Genomic DNA, 15,467 nt, shown 5'->3' on the forward strand with positions numbered 1-15,467 from the left:
AACAACTCAGAACGCAGTTCTAAGTTGTGATTCATAGAGATTTTAAATGACGTGATTATTGTCTGGTTGTTTATAGAACAGAGACAACACTTCACATCTGGCCATGAACATTTAATAACATCAACAGCAGTGCTTGAAGGTGACTTTTCAAAGTGAATCTGCACCGTTGGGGCTGAAAGTTTGCCGCAGCGGAAGTCGAGCAGCGGGGTGAAGCGCACAGCCAGTCTCCATTAAAAATGGTTAAATCTTGCAGAGATATTTGTTTTTTCTAAAATTACAGGGGTATACTATTTTAAAATATGTGTGCAGTCTCAAGATGCGGATCAATATGGATGCATTCAGTAAGTTTTAAGACTGTTTTTTTCATGTTTGGCCGCAAAACCCCTGCTTTAAAATATAAGGGGCAGACTAGTGATATTTAAAAACTATTAAAATGCTCCACTTTAGAATACAGTTTTATGTGGCAAATTAATATATATCACGATTGGTCAGTTTAACTGAGAAACATTGAACACAAATGATGTATTCTAATCAACTTTTCATTATTCATATCAGATATTCATTTTTGTAAATTATTACAATCCCTTTACTTGGGAAATAAAATGCTCATAACATGGTTATGCAGTGGTCTTTTGTATTTAAAGCTGTCTAGTTAAAAGGCACCTGCAATGGTGTTTCTTGCTCACAAGATGGCACTCTTGATTCAACCAAAGCACTTTGTAGCCTCACTTGCTTCTCAGGGCGTTTTCATTTTGGTAAAGAAGCAGTGATACTCTAAATCAAATTTATTTGATGGGAGATGCTCTCACGGCCTTGGTAAAGAATAATATATAATTGTGCTGTGATTTATTTGAGTTATTATTGAATAAATTACATCCACCCTTCCTGAACTCATTCATATACTCCAGTTTCATGATGGTGGAGATCCAGACCTGATTGGGCGTAAGGCAGGGTGCAGCCCTCAGTGGGTACCGGTCTAATCATGTCAGGCATGTAAGGGCTGTGGACACTTTTTCTATGGTGTCGTTTCTCGTGACTGAAGACAGAGAGATATATTTAAAGTTAGTAAAAAATCTTTTATTCAAACACACCAGGCAAAGGTAAAGTGACAGAGAAGCGCAGTCCCAGGACACCGCCCTTCATCTGCCCCCCGGCCAGGGTATTCCAAAGTTTTTATAGAGCTTTGTCTTGTGATTTCATTACACAAGTACTGCAAAACAACAACAACGGTTAGTTCCTTAAAACAATATATAAAAGCTAAGCTTTTTCTTATATCTCTAACTAAGCATTTTCTTACTGTCTCCAATATTAGCCAAAGACAAATGTCATGTACCCCCTGCGACCTTGTGACTTCTTCACCCTGTCTCATTTTACTTTGAGGAAGTTAACCTAGAAAACAGTTTGAATCATATAGAAACTGATTTTGTTGAGCCCTTGCACAATATATTTTTGTCAGTTCATAGCCAGAGCTTGCAAGCATTGCTGAAATTAAAGTTTTTAGTCACCAAATACACAGAGTACAAGGTGCTCAGTAGAACATCTTTCTTCTACACTCCCCCCTTTTGAACAGACAAAAATATAGGTTAGATAGGAGCAGAACGGGAAAGAATAGGAGAAGGGGAAGGAGTAGAAGTAGAGGAGGAAGAGAATTGGAGCATTCGCTCCTCGTGTAACATATAAGCCTTAGCCATGGAAGCAGTGAAATATTTGGACACAATAGAAAAGGAGGATGAAAGAGTAGAAACATTCATTATTTTAACAAGAGTTTGTTGTGAATCAGGAGGAAAGGTAGAAGAAAGCTGGCAAGTTTTAGTAGCATGGGAATTATTAGTAACCTTAATTTGAAAAAAAAATCCTAGTGGATCGGAACCACTTGCATATGCAGCTAAAACATAAGTTCCTGAATCCTGCGAAGAGGGATCTTTTAAAGTAATAATCAAAGGGTTACAATGGTTCTCAGCACAGTCATGAGGGACGTGTCCTTTTATAATAGAAAATCGAGTCTTTAGGCCATACTGTGTGTCCTGCCAGGGTTCATAACCCCAGTCGTGTGGTCCTGTATTTGCAAACACATCACTCCAGAAGGCACATTCAGAGTCAGATGAATCAAAACTTGAATCAGAGTCATAATAAGGGTAGCTCACACAGACATATTTTGTCAAACTCTTCCCATTGTTCTTGTTTGCCACTACAGGGGACAATTACACAAAAGTCAACCTGGAATGAGGCAGTCTTCCCCACCTGGAAAGTCAATGTCACTCGTAAAATGGATAATGGAAGGAAGAACAGTAAAACTGTAATCAAAATGAGTATGAATGTTAGGGATGCCATCTTTTGCAGTGTGAAGCGTGAATCCAGGCAGGCAATCCTTCAACTTTCACAGCATGTGGCGTGGACAGAAGAACTTGGAATGGTCCTCTCCACCTAGGCTGATGCCAGTGTTTCCTCCGAGTGTCTCGAACCAGGATCCAGGTGCCCAAGGGAATTGGTGAATCCTTAGAAGGTGGGCTGGTCCTCCAGGCCTGATTAACCTGCTGGTGGACTTCCTTCAACGAGGTTCGGAGACCTGCAAGACTAGAGAGAAGATCATTGTCCACAGTATGCAAACTCACATTACCTATAACCATGCCAACAGGCATGGGACGTCCGGTCAGAATTTCAAATGGCGATAGTCCCAATTGTCGGTGTGTCCGTCCCCTTAGTCCCATTAAAGCCAAGGGTAGTGCATCCGGCCATGATAAATTAGTTTGTTCACAAATTTTTGCGTGCTTAGCTTTTAAGGTGCCATTGCATCCACTTTGGGGATGGTATTTACAATAATGGTGCACATTGATTTGGAGTCAGGTAGTTAATTCATTTATAATGGAATTCACAAAGTGAGTGCCATTATCTGTTTGCAACTTTTGAGGGATACCCCATCTTGGAATAATCTCTTTAATTAGTGCTTTAGCTACTGTTTTGGCATCGTTGTGTTTTGAAGGGAAAGCTTCTACCCATCGGGAGAACACATCAGCAATTACTAGACAATAACGGTATCCTTTAGACGGGGTTAGTTCAATGAAATCCATTTGAAGATGTTCAAACGGACCCATTGAGTTAGGTGTAACGGCGGGACTTACCTGGGTGCCCTTTCCTACATTAAACTTCTGACATAATGCACAGCGTCTGCAAAATTGCTCTGCATATGTAGAGAAACCTACAGCTTCCCAATGTTTTTCAACATCTCGAACCATGGCATCTCTACCTGCGTGATCGAGACCATGAGCTATTTTTGCCATTCCTGGGAAAGAGGCTTTTGGGAGAAAAGGTTTGTTAGTGTGTTTATGAGTCCAGACTCCATCAGAAAGGGACCCTTCTTTGGACCATTTTCTTTTTTCGATGTCCGTGGCTGCACTCTGTAAAGAAATAATTTGATTATCAGGGTCCTGGTCATTTCTCTGTTGGAATAAAGAAATTGGTGTGTTATTATATGCAGCCTTTTTAGCAAAATGGTCAGCTAATTCATTTCCTTTGCTAACAGGATCCTGTTTTCCTGTGTGGGCTTGACATTTAACAATTGCTAGCTTCGATGGTTTGGTTATGGCTTCTAAAAGAGATTCGATCAATTTCTGATGTTGTATGGGTTTGCCAGTACTGGTCTTAAATCCCCTTAGTTTCCATGATCATGGCAGACTCCAAAAGCATACCTGGAATCCGTATAAATTGTTACGATCTTTCCTTCGGACAGCTGACATGCTCGAGTAAGTGCTGTGAGTTCAGCTGCTTGTGCACTTAAGCTTGATGGAATTCGATTTGCTTCCAGCAGGCGGTCCCCTTGGACCACTGCGTAACTGGTCGAGGGTGCTCCGTTTTCTAATCTTAAAGAGCATCCATCCACAAAAATTATTTCTCCAATTTCGAAGGGTGTTTCCTGTAGATCTACTCTAGGTTTTACAACCTTTGCTATTTCATCATGACAATTATGTGGTTCACCTTCATTTTCGGTTGGAAGGAGGGTGGCAGGATTTAAAGTAGAGCATCTTTCTATTGTAACATTTGACAAAGTACAGAGTACATTCTGATAGTGTATTGCCCTAGCAGTGGTGAGATGCGAGGTTTTAGCCTGTATTAATATGGAATGTACAGCATGAGGTACTTGTACTGTAAGGGGGCTCATGAGAACTACATCCGTGCTTGCTAATACAGCTTCTGTTGTTGCAGCCACAGCACGAAGGCACGGAGGAAGCACTGCGGCTACTGGATCCAGTTTTTTAGAAAAATAGGCCACCGGTCTCTGTATATCCCCATGCAGCTGCGTTAATACTGCATTCATGAATCCCTGCTTTTCGTCCACGAACAAAGTGAATGGACGAGAATGATCAGGTAAACCAAGCGCAGGCGCAGAAAGAAGAGCAGTTTTTTAAGTCACGGAGAGCCTTCTCAGCCTATTCATTCCATTGGACCTGGCCCGAAAGAGGAACGCCAGGTGTTTATTAGCCAATTGTTGCAACGGCTGTGCTCTTTCAGTAAAATTTAGAACCCACTGTCTGCAGTAGCCTAGAATGCCCAATACAGACATGACCTGCTGTTTTGTGACAGGTCTGGGAAGATTTTGAATGGTGTTAATGCGATCGCTAGAGAGAGCTCTTGTTCCATACGTAATGTCATGACCTAGGTACTTTACGGTTGTTTGAATTAACTGCAGCTTAGCTTTAGAAACTTTATGGCCATTGTCCCCCAGATACAACAATAACTTCTGGGTATCTCGTGCACAGTCCTCTTTATTATTGCTACATAGCATTATATCATCTACATACTGTATTAATATACTACCTCTGTCTGGCCAAAAGCCTACTAAATTTTGAGCAAGGGCTTGTCCATATACACAAGGGGCTTCAGTGTATCCCTGAGGCATGACGGTCCATGTCCAGCGGCGGTTTTGAAAAGTAAAAGCAAACCAAAATTGAGAATCAGGGTGTACAGGGATGGAAAAGAAAGCATTGGCTAAATCAATCACTGAAAAATAACGAGCAGAGGGAGGGATTGTAGAAAGAATAGTGGAAGAATTAGGGACGATAGGAGCCCTAGGGAAGACGGCAGAATTGACTTGTCGCAAATCTTGTACAAAACGCCATGAACCATCAGCCTTTTTTACAGGTAAAATAAGGGAATTAACTGGAGAGTATTTAATTGGAATAATGGCACCGTGTTGTACGAGATCAGAATGTACGGCGGAAATGCCAGCCTCTGCTTCGGGAGACAGAGGATACTGGGCACGGTGCGAGCGGAAGGAGGATTTCGGGTGGATCACCAGAGGCTCACAATGGGCTATCTTCCATAATCATTCTTTCCCTGTGACCACAGTGAATCAGGGAGCATAGATAACCAAGAAGAGGAAGTGGTTTGCAATGAAAAAGCAAAAGAGGAAGGACGGCACAAAGCACGATTTACTAAAAAATCAGTTTGAAGCACCACTTTAGTTATCAAATGGTCTGAAGTATCAAAAATACCTGGAGCAACAGGTAACCAGTCTGTTCTATTAAGACATTGTTCTACCCATGGTCCTATTTCCACCCATTTAACAGTGCGTGATTTGGCTAAGGAAATATGAGGCACTGAGCCGCCTAGATAGAAAATATTCTGTGAGCATGTGAGATGAACAGAAGCAGCTGCCTTTGTGGATGAAATAAAAATGCAGGGGATGTGAAGGGTTTCGGGGCAAGTACCTGAAGTAAGGAAAGATTCTAGCCAGGGGGTGTCTACTTCTGCAGGAAAATATTGGGCAGTGCAATGTAAGGTGTCAGGGACTTGGAGATGGGGAAACAAGCAGGAGGGGAAGGAGTGTAGGGCTTTAAGAAGGATGGTGAGAGGGCTGTGAGGGGGGGGGGGGGATTTGGCACAGGAGCTTTGGGGTTGAACAGAAAAATCCTTGTTCAGTCATAGAAAATAGAGAGAGAAAGTTTTGTCATGAGATCCCTTCCTAAAAGGTTAACTGGACAGAGCTGATTTAAAAAGAAATCGGTGTGTTAAAATGGAACCACTGGAATGCAGCTGAACTCGAAGAGGCTTTGAAACCAGTAAAACATGTGGTTGTCCGGAAGCAGTAAGCAGAGTAACAGTCTCTTGAGAGGCAGGAACCTCCTTCAGCGAAAGGGTTGAGCACGTGGCTCCTGTGTCCACGAGGAAAACAGTTTCAGTGCCATTCACCATTAAAGTCAATAATGCAATTGCGGTGGAAGTGTCCCATTTAACCACACCCAAAACAAGCATAAGGTGTAGCGTTTGTATCTGGACGGGGAGGCAACTGAGTGGGTGATCCACTTGGATTAGGTAACATATATCCGCGACCTCGTCCCCGTCCACGCCCTTGTCCCCGGAAAAATGCTCCACGTCCACGACTTCTGCCGGGAGTGGCCCCACCAGTGTAATAGTTCATTTGTGCTGCAATCAGCTTTGTCTGGGTGTCTGACTCTTTCTGCTTTCTTTGTCGTTCAGCATGCGCTGCGTGACATTGTACTTCCTCAAACGCGTCAGCCTCCCATCCAATACAGGAGTTGCGTACTTTATTTTGAATGTCACTTCGCAGATCAGACACGAAAAGGGGAACTGCAGCTTTACTGCAATTGTCTGGATTGTCTAAGCCAGAGTGATTTGTTATTAAATCTTGAACACGATGTGCCCATTCGTCTACTGTCTCGTCCTTCTTTTTCTGTTTGGCAGCCGAGATAAGAGACCAGTCTGTGCCTTTCTTATACTTGTCCTTAATATTGTTCTTTACATGCTCCCATTGTGCAATAAAAGGACCTTCGTTTCGGCCTCTAGGCAACGCCTTGTTCCACTGCCACGGGTTTCCGTTATGCTGTCCATGATTTACAGTTGCCCATGTGGTGAGAAGCTTTCTCCGCAGCACTTGAGTCCATTCTGTGGCATTGGGCTTATACATATGATACAGCTGCTGCAATTGTTCTATGAATTTTTTTTTTTTTTTTTTTTTTTTAACCCACCGATGACTTTGGGATCAGGCAATTCGGACACAACGTCCTTCAGCTCTTGAATGTCCCAGTTACGATGTATCATTACAGTAGTGGGGTTATTGGCTCCTGCAGGTTTCATTGAATCATGTCGGGGGGGTTTGGGATCTCAATCAGGGGGCATTTGAATAAGGGGCCTGGGGGTTTGGGGGACTTTAAGGGGGATTGAAAGGTGGTGTTTTGATTAGGGGGCTGATGGAATAGGGTTTGACTTCTAGTGCGTTGTGAAATGGAGGTTCTAGGATCGTGAAACCCACCCGCCGCACCCATTACGTTACTTTTGTCATCCCCCGGATCAGTGTGTAATGAGGGATCATAATGATATTCTTCAAAGAAACCAGACCCCGAGGGATCATCTTTTAATTCTGGTGCGGTGGGCGCTGGAGGAGAAGGTGGGGGCTGTGGATGTGGATAGTGTAGGAAAGGTGGGGGAGCAAGTACGGGATATAACGGGTCTTTTTTTTTTTTCGCTCTTCTTCCACTTCTCATTCGACTGTGGTCCCAAATCTGCACTTTCTGTGATGCTATAAATAACTATTCTTTTTCCTTTCTGGTTTTAACTTTCCGCGGCCAATAATTCATTTCTGTACTGCCTTATAATAAATAGAGGCTTTAATAACCAACTCCCATCTGTCATACATAACACGGACCTTTGTTACAACATCCTCGTACATTTCTACATACAACATCCTTGTGCATTTCTACATAATATTTTTCTAATTTCCTGTTTCTCACTCATCTAACCCCACTGTGCTTATTTCACTTTTTGCATGCTTTCTTGAAATCTAAACCTGTATTCTTTTCTATGAATTTTCTAGGTGACCCATTTTTACGTGGCGTCTGCTGATCCTCCGAAAATAATCCTTCCAACATAAATGATTTCGGGCCCTCAGAGCGTCGACTAGCAGGCTTACTGTTATAAGTTCCCATTATGTCCCCTTGTTCTTCCTGAGTCCTGTATTAATTTTCCAACTATGTACTGATTCGCCTAATCCCTTGTACGTATGAATTAGTGAGGTATTAAGTGTGCCACTCACTGTTCCCTCACCTTCCCTTTTTTTTAGTCCCAAGGGGAGACACTAGCTATCGGTCCTGTCCCAGTTCCCAGGAGAACACGGTATTTCCCTATTTGTATGTAGATTTATTTATCCCGTCCTAACAGTAAACCTGCAAGATCTGTGCTCTTTTCTATTTATATTTCCATCCACCCCACTACACGTTCCGTTAGCCTGTCCTCTCACATCCCCGGATTCCAGCTCAGGTGACTTCGTGTCCGATTCGGTTCAGCAGAATACTACATCAATACGTCCAGCCGAGTCTAGGATATGGGTGAGGCCAGTATCCCTTCGTCAGACCTTTCGTATGCGTCAAACTGCTTGGGTCAAGTCTCCATCACCTTAAGCAACCCGTTGAGATATGAGTATGACTAGACGGCCAACAGGAAACTCGCCCTCCCAGGCGGTTGGAAATCCCCGAAACTTACCCCAGCCTGGAAGTGTTTAAACTCTGTCTGGAAATCCGTTCAGTCACCGTAGATGTAGCCAAAGAGGAGACCGGAGGCTCCTCACGCAGGAGCCCTCTCAGGACAGGGCAGTCCTAAGTTTTGCCGGAGCTGCTTACTCTGCTGCCGGAGCTCAGATTGACGGCAGTCCGCTGGTAAGACGGATCACTGAGGTGGTCCCGCTCGAGGAGTCAGCCAGTCGTCTCCTGTCCCACGTTCGGGCGCCAGAAAACTGTGGACACTTTTTCTATGGTGTCGTTTCTCGTGACTGAAGACAGAGAGATATATTTAAAGTTAGTAAAAAATCTTTTATTCAAACACACCAGGCAAAGGTAAAGTGACAGAGAAGCGCAGTCCCAGGACACCGCCCTTCATCTGCCCCCCGGCCAGGGTATTCCAAAGTTTTTATAGAGCTTTGTCTTGTGATTTCATTACACAAGTACTGCAAAACAACAACAACGGTTAGTTCCTTAAAACAATATATAAAAGCTAAGCTTTTTCTTATATCTCTAACTAAGCATTTTCTTACTGTCTCCAATATTAGCCAAAGACAAATGTCATGTACCCCCTGCGACCTTGTGACTTCTTCACCCTGTCTCATTTTACTTTGAGGAAGTTAACCTAGAAAACAGTTTGAATCATATAGAAACTGATTTTGTTGAGCCCTTGCACAATATATTTTTGTCAGTTCATAGCCAGAGCTTGCAAGCATTGCTGAAATTAAAGTTTTTAGTCACCAAATACACAGAGTACAAGGTGCTCAGTAGAACATCTTTCTTCTACAGGGCAAAGTGACTTTGAGTTCCAAAGTGGAAAATGGGGACCAATTCAGTTCACATTTGGTGTGCCTCTGGCTTCTTTGAAACACACTGGTATGTAAATGTCGACTGATGCTGAGAGTGAGGGTGCCATATAACGGCATGCCACCCTTTCTACTTTAGGTTTCTACCTTGTGCCTGATACGTTTGGGATGGACACTGACAATGATGGCTAAAGCAGGCTGAGACAATGAACAGATAGTGTCAGTGTTGTTACATGTACAGAGTACAGTGAAATTCTAAAGCTAATCAACATGCAACATGTCGCCACTGTCCACTGCCATGGTCAGGGAGTATGACTACCTTACCTCGAAAAGTCTGACTTCCTTACTTTGAAACTTCACGATTTCAACTGTTCAAGGTGTTATTGAGTGTGTATATGGACAAAATGCAATCGGCACCTCGGGTATTTTTACATCTGCCATCTAACGTATGAGCTCCTGCATACGTTCTAATCCGCAGTCGGTGGGGCTGATGTTCATTAGCTCAAGAACATCTGAACAAAGAGATCTGCAGTCACATCCTGCAGTGGTGCCATGTTTTTAATCCATTAATTCATTGTCTAATACAGTTATTTCATTTGAAAGCAGTTTTGGTTTATATTGTTGGAATGTGAAGGAGAAAAAGAAGTTGTGGAAGGAAGTTTCCAAAAAAATATAAAACTGGCATGGTGAAGGCTGTTATTCTCCACCAATTTAATTGGATCCAATGGTCCTCAAAACATCAAATGTCAGAAATTAAGTGCTTTAACTGTGTGAAAACCAATCTGAGCAGGCTGCTAACTGAGAACTATTACTGGTTGGAGTCATCCAGACTGAAAACTTTACTTTTAAACATTATTAGGAGGCCTTCTCCTGCTGCTTTGTCAGTGTAGTTGGTGTGTCCATGTGAATTAAGAGAAAATTGTTGTTCATCCCTGACTGTCAAATATTTTATGAAAGCCCTTGCCAACCTCCCCGGCAACTACAACAGTATAAAAGCTCAGAGTCAGAGTAGTCAAAGGCCTGCTTATACTGTAATGAAGACTGACTACTAATAACAAGTATAAGCAGGATAGGAAACAAATCAAATTCATATATTCTAGGAACATATCACAAAAAATAGGAAATCTAGGATAACTACTGCATTCAAAAAGTGTGTGCTAAATACACAAACAAGATATACAAATAGAATAAATGAAAAAATGAAATGAAGTTATAATGATGCAAAAATAACAAAAATTCAAATAAATAGACACATAAGAAAAATGACAACACATACATAACTAGGAACAGGTAAATTAGTGAAGTAGTCAAATAAAAGAATACAACATGAACATAACATTTATAATAATATAAATAAAATTTATTATTATTATTATTATAATAAACATATGTAAATAAAAACCTGGAACCAAAAAACTGTCCATATTACGCTACAAGTTTTATAAAAATCATTTTCAGGCTAAACACAGATTTTAGTGTGGTTAATCGACACATCTTCCAGTGCTGTCAAACAAATCACCAGTGATGTTCCTGGGGTCACGGTGGTGTTCCAGGTGTTACAACATCAGACACCCTCACCCAGGTGACCCAGCCAATCAAACTCTACCCTGTGTGTGAGTAGCAAGCCATGAGTTATTACTCTTTATCCAGAGCCCATTCAGCAGCCTCCTATGTTTTCTTGATGGCTCTTCTACAGTGGGCTCCTGTGATGCCCAAATGACTGAAGGCTTAGCAGGGACACTGGCCAGTGAATCTCCTACTGCCTACCTCTATGGGAACAGTTTGCATTCCAACCCACTCTGTGGCAGTCATTGACAAGGGCCTAGTATTTGGCCCTCTTCCTCTTCGAGTCTGTCTTCCCTGGGAACAGGTAGTTCCAAAATAATTACCTGTCTAGCTGACTTGGACAGCAGTACTATGTCTGCTGACTAGTGGTGGTGACTATGTGAACTGGGGGAGCTACCTCACTAAGTTGAGTCTCATTTGCCAGTCAGTAGCTGCTTGACTTAGGGTTTGAGGTCTTTAGCCTGCTTTCACAAATCTTACAACTCTTGTCACCCAGCAGTTCTTATGTAGAGAGGTAGCTGTGCAAATTGTCTCAGCTAATGCTTTCAACACCTGGTCATGGCACCAGCAACAGTGCCCTTTACCCAGGACTTTAGGGCAGCTGCTAAGAAGAGCAGAGAAAGAAGAGAAAGGGTTTCCTTCCCTTTGCAAAAGCTGCAGGAGGGTGTCTTGGACTTCCCCTTGAGTGAAGTTTTCTGGGACTGAGTAAAACATCGTAGACCAGTCAAACGAGGGACTTAATGCACTGGGATTCTGCACACCAAAAATTCTAGTCCCACCTTGTATGTGCTCCCCACTGTTGCTTTTCTGCTGCTTTGCTGGTACTGACATCCTCAACTGCCACTTTCACCTCCTGTTGAACCATCTGCTTACTTTGTTTCCCTTTGAATTTATCATAACAGGACTTGGGGGGCAACCCCAGTCCCACTCATCTGATGGTCACTGTACTTACCAGTACATACCTGTAGTTGTACAGTCCTTCCTCTGCCTGTTCCAGAGCATTTTTAGCCTTCCACTTCCTACCCGTCTTCACCTCAGTGCCAGCTTGAAAGACCTTGGGGTCACTGGACTGTCTATTACAACACCACTCTTGCACAAGTGGGCATGAACTCCTTTTTAATAAAACTAAGTGGGAGATTCAGTCTGTTCTTCTAACTGTACAGGGCAGTACTGCTCTGTGATCTTGGTAGTCCCAAACACCTCCACATGTAATGGAGAATCTTCTTTTCCAGTCCTTCCACAGCCAATATTGAGAACTCATAAACAAGCAAAGACCACAAGGTGCATGAAAGGATCTCATGCTGGTTAATCCAAGACGTAAACTTGTCTATTGTGGACAACAATTGCTGGAGTTCCTCCATAGTGGTTCTGATTGACTTTGTATCCTTCAGTGAGCTGTTAAACACTTTGCCAAGGGTCTTCACAGGCTCCTCTGTCAGACCTGGTATGCAGGTCCCTCCTACTGTGAACTGGCACCAACCCACAACCTCACCATCTCGGAGCACAAGGTACCTAGACTACTTAGGGTTGAAAGTCATCCTTGTCCCCCTCTCCAAACCTCTCAGAATCTGTTTACATCCAGGGGATGTCTTAGTTGTGGCTGTCAGATCATCCAAGAATACTCTGGTTTGTTGGTTGTCAGATCCCAAATTTGGTTATAGGTCCCCTGCATTCTACCTCAGCTGACTTTGCCACCATATTCATTACTAGGTAAAGAAGATAAACAAAACAGTACATCTTGTAATAATCCCATTCTCTAATGAAAATGTCATTGACTCTGAGGATACCCTCAGCCTGAAGTCTGTGTAGTAATCCAGGATCAGGTTTCAGACGTTACATGGTGATGTTGCAGGATGATCCCAACCAACTTATGGGGTACTGACCCATACGTCTTTGTAAGGTCGACCTTAACACTGAGAGATCTTCCCCACCCTGTTCTCTCTTGCCTCCCTTATCAGCTGAATGACCACACATGTATGCCAGTGCCGGATTAACCAATAGGCACATGTAGCATATGCTACGGGCCCCGCAATTTCGGGGGCCCCCAAATGGTAGACCCAATATTTAATGAAAAAGTGTAGCATTGAAAAACTGGTCTTTAAAAATATTATCTTTACGTTTTTAAACTGTAAATTTCTTACACAACAAAACTTTAGGGGCCCAACACATAAAATTCACATAAATATTATAAGATTCTTATTATAATCGAGAGTAAAATAATTATTTAGTCCGGTTTGAACTGTTCAGAATCTAAACTTCAGATGATGCAGACCAAAAGGGCCCCCAAATTTGAAATGTGCTACGGGCCCCCAAAGCTCTTAATCCGGCCCTGATGTATGCTCTATGTAACTTTGAATGTAAAATTAGAAATGAAAATGTTCTTTGGCCACAATTCACTGTGTTTTCAAAATCTGCAAAAATCTTGAACAGGATCAAGCCTTCAGTGTATCTAGGAAAGGGTCAACGTGTTCCAAGGACACACTCCTCTTCAGGGCCAATAAAACAAATTTCTAAGAGAAATAAGTAGGGTGGAGTGGTGGCTCTGAGGCTAAGGATCTGCGCTGGTATCCCGAAGGTTGCCGGTTCGAATCCCCGTCACTGCCAAAAGAGATCCTACTCTGCTGGGCCCTTGAGCAAGGCCCTTAACCTTCAATTGCTCCAGGGGCGCTATACAATGGCTGACCCTGCGCTCTGACCCCATGGGGTATGCGAAAACTAACAAATTCCTAATACAAGAAATTGTATAAGGCGAAATAAAGAACAAAAACAAAAAAAAAAAAAAAAGTAGGATAAATGAGTAAGAGAGTAAAGGATACAGGAAACAAATAGAAACAAGGGAAATAATGAAAACTAAATATCTCTTGTGTAAATGTTCAGTATCACAGAAGAATTCTCAGAGTAATAAATTTGCAAATGAAAAGGGAGTAAAGCTAAACAGGAAAAAAGCAAAAATAAAATTATTAAACTAAATGAGTTAATTTTTATTGTTAAACATGAGCAAAAGCATGAGGACTGATAGAGGTCACCTATATAATTCAGAACTCAAAGTCAAAGTGAAATCTTTTAATGGCAGGACATACATAACTGAAAAAATAAATCAAGAAACAGAAATAATAAGCTAATTTTACTGCTTATATAAATATGTTTATTTACTATCTTATTTACCAAAAGGCAGGCCTACCACATTCTACCAGGGCACCATCAAAATGTTCTAACCAGCTGCATCACTGTCTGCTTTGGAAAGTGTCTGACCATACAACAGATAGGCACACAGAAGAAAAGATCACTGGGAGCTCTCTATCATCCATTAAAGACATCTTTATGAAGCATTGCATCTGCAAAGCCTATAGCATTGTGAAGAACCACTCCCTACCCCCATGGTCTCTTTGTTCCACTTCCATCTGCCAGAAGGTACTCCACCATCCGAACCAGTTTTGCCAGGTTCTGCAACAGCTTCTACACCTTGGCTGTTCAGTCTCTGAACTCTGTGTTGCCTCCCTGTCCTCAGATTTTCTCCTAGTAGTTTATTAATCTGCAGTACATACAGTATATTACACTTGTTACTACTATTGTTTTTATTATTAGTTATTATTTATTTCTGTCTATTTCAACTTATTACTATCTATTCACTTATCTATATTAATTTATTTATAGCATAGTATAGTTCTTTACTTGTCTTGCACTTGTCTTGTGTTTATGTATAAATTGCACCATGGTCCTGTGTAACATTATTTCACGTCACTGTATGCTTCAATACTGTGTATGAATGGAGTGACAATAAAACAACTTGACTATCCTGCTTATACTTGTCATTAGTAGACTACTAGAGTGTAATGGGGTTTACTTTACAGTCTGTGTTATCTTGGAACATCAATTCACCCATCCTTTATCAACCCCATCTAGTCCAGTACAGAGACATGGGCAAGCAGAGCCTTCCACATGAGCATTAGGCTCAAGACAGGAACTTACCTTTTTCTATTAAGGCTTGTAATACCCTAATAGCAAATGGCACAAAGTAGGAACCCACCTTGGATATATATGTTACGGCCAAAACCCAAAGTTTGGCCAGTTTGCAAATTGGCCGGGCATTTTGCATTTTGGCCGAGAGGTGTGGCCAAAGTCCGAATTACTAGAAATGACCAGTGTATATGCTACTTTGGCCGGCCATTTCGCGAAGTGACGAGGACTCCCTGGCCAAAATTCAATGTGTTGATGTAAGACTGTCTGCTCAAGGTGCGAAGATGCTTAAAAATTTCAGATGCAGATTCAGAAGTGAGTTTTCCATTCTGCACGAGAAACTGCTCAAGGCGGGTGTTGTTCAGAAAGCGGACACCACTTGAGACGGCCTTCCCCTCACTCAAAACACTAACCTTAAGGTCAATAAAATAGGTCCCTGATGTTAAGTCACTATTGTAGGGCTAAAATGATAACAGAAATGTGAAACCTACTTATATACCTAATCTTAATTATTGTGAAACAACCAAGTGGCATCCACTTTCTGAACAAGAGCCGCCAAGGCTACACTCGATGCAATTGCACTACTAAGTGCGCAACAAATCGCTGCTCATGCCTTTTTTCTTCTGAATTT

At 42.1% G+C, this 15,467-nt stretch overlaps 1 long non-coding RNA gene across 1 annotated transcript; it reads right to left on the minus strand.

The window, feature by feature from the left end:
* Nucleotides 1–1,055: 1,055 nt before the first annotated feature.
* Nucleotides 1,056–9,288, minus strand: LOC127527247 (uncharacterized). The gene is made up of 2 exons (XR_007934550.1): nucleotides 8,494–9,288; nucleotides 1,056–2,574 (listed from the first exon to the last, which is right to left on the minus strand). It is a non-coding gene; the product is annotated as an uncharacterized LOC127527247 (long non-coding RNA).
* Nucleotides 9,289–15,467: the final 6,179 nt, after the last annotated feature.

The sequence above is a fragment of the Erpetoichthys calabaricus genome, chromosome 3 (assembly GCF_900747795.2).
Source record: "Erpetoichthys calabaricus chromosome 3, fErpCal1.3, whole genome shotgun sequence".
Taxonomy (NCBI): Eukaryota; Metazoa; Chordata; class Cladistia; order Polypteriformes; family Polypteridae; genus Erpetoichthys; species Erpetoichthys calabaricus.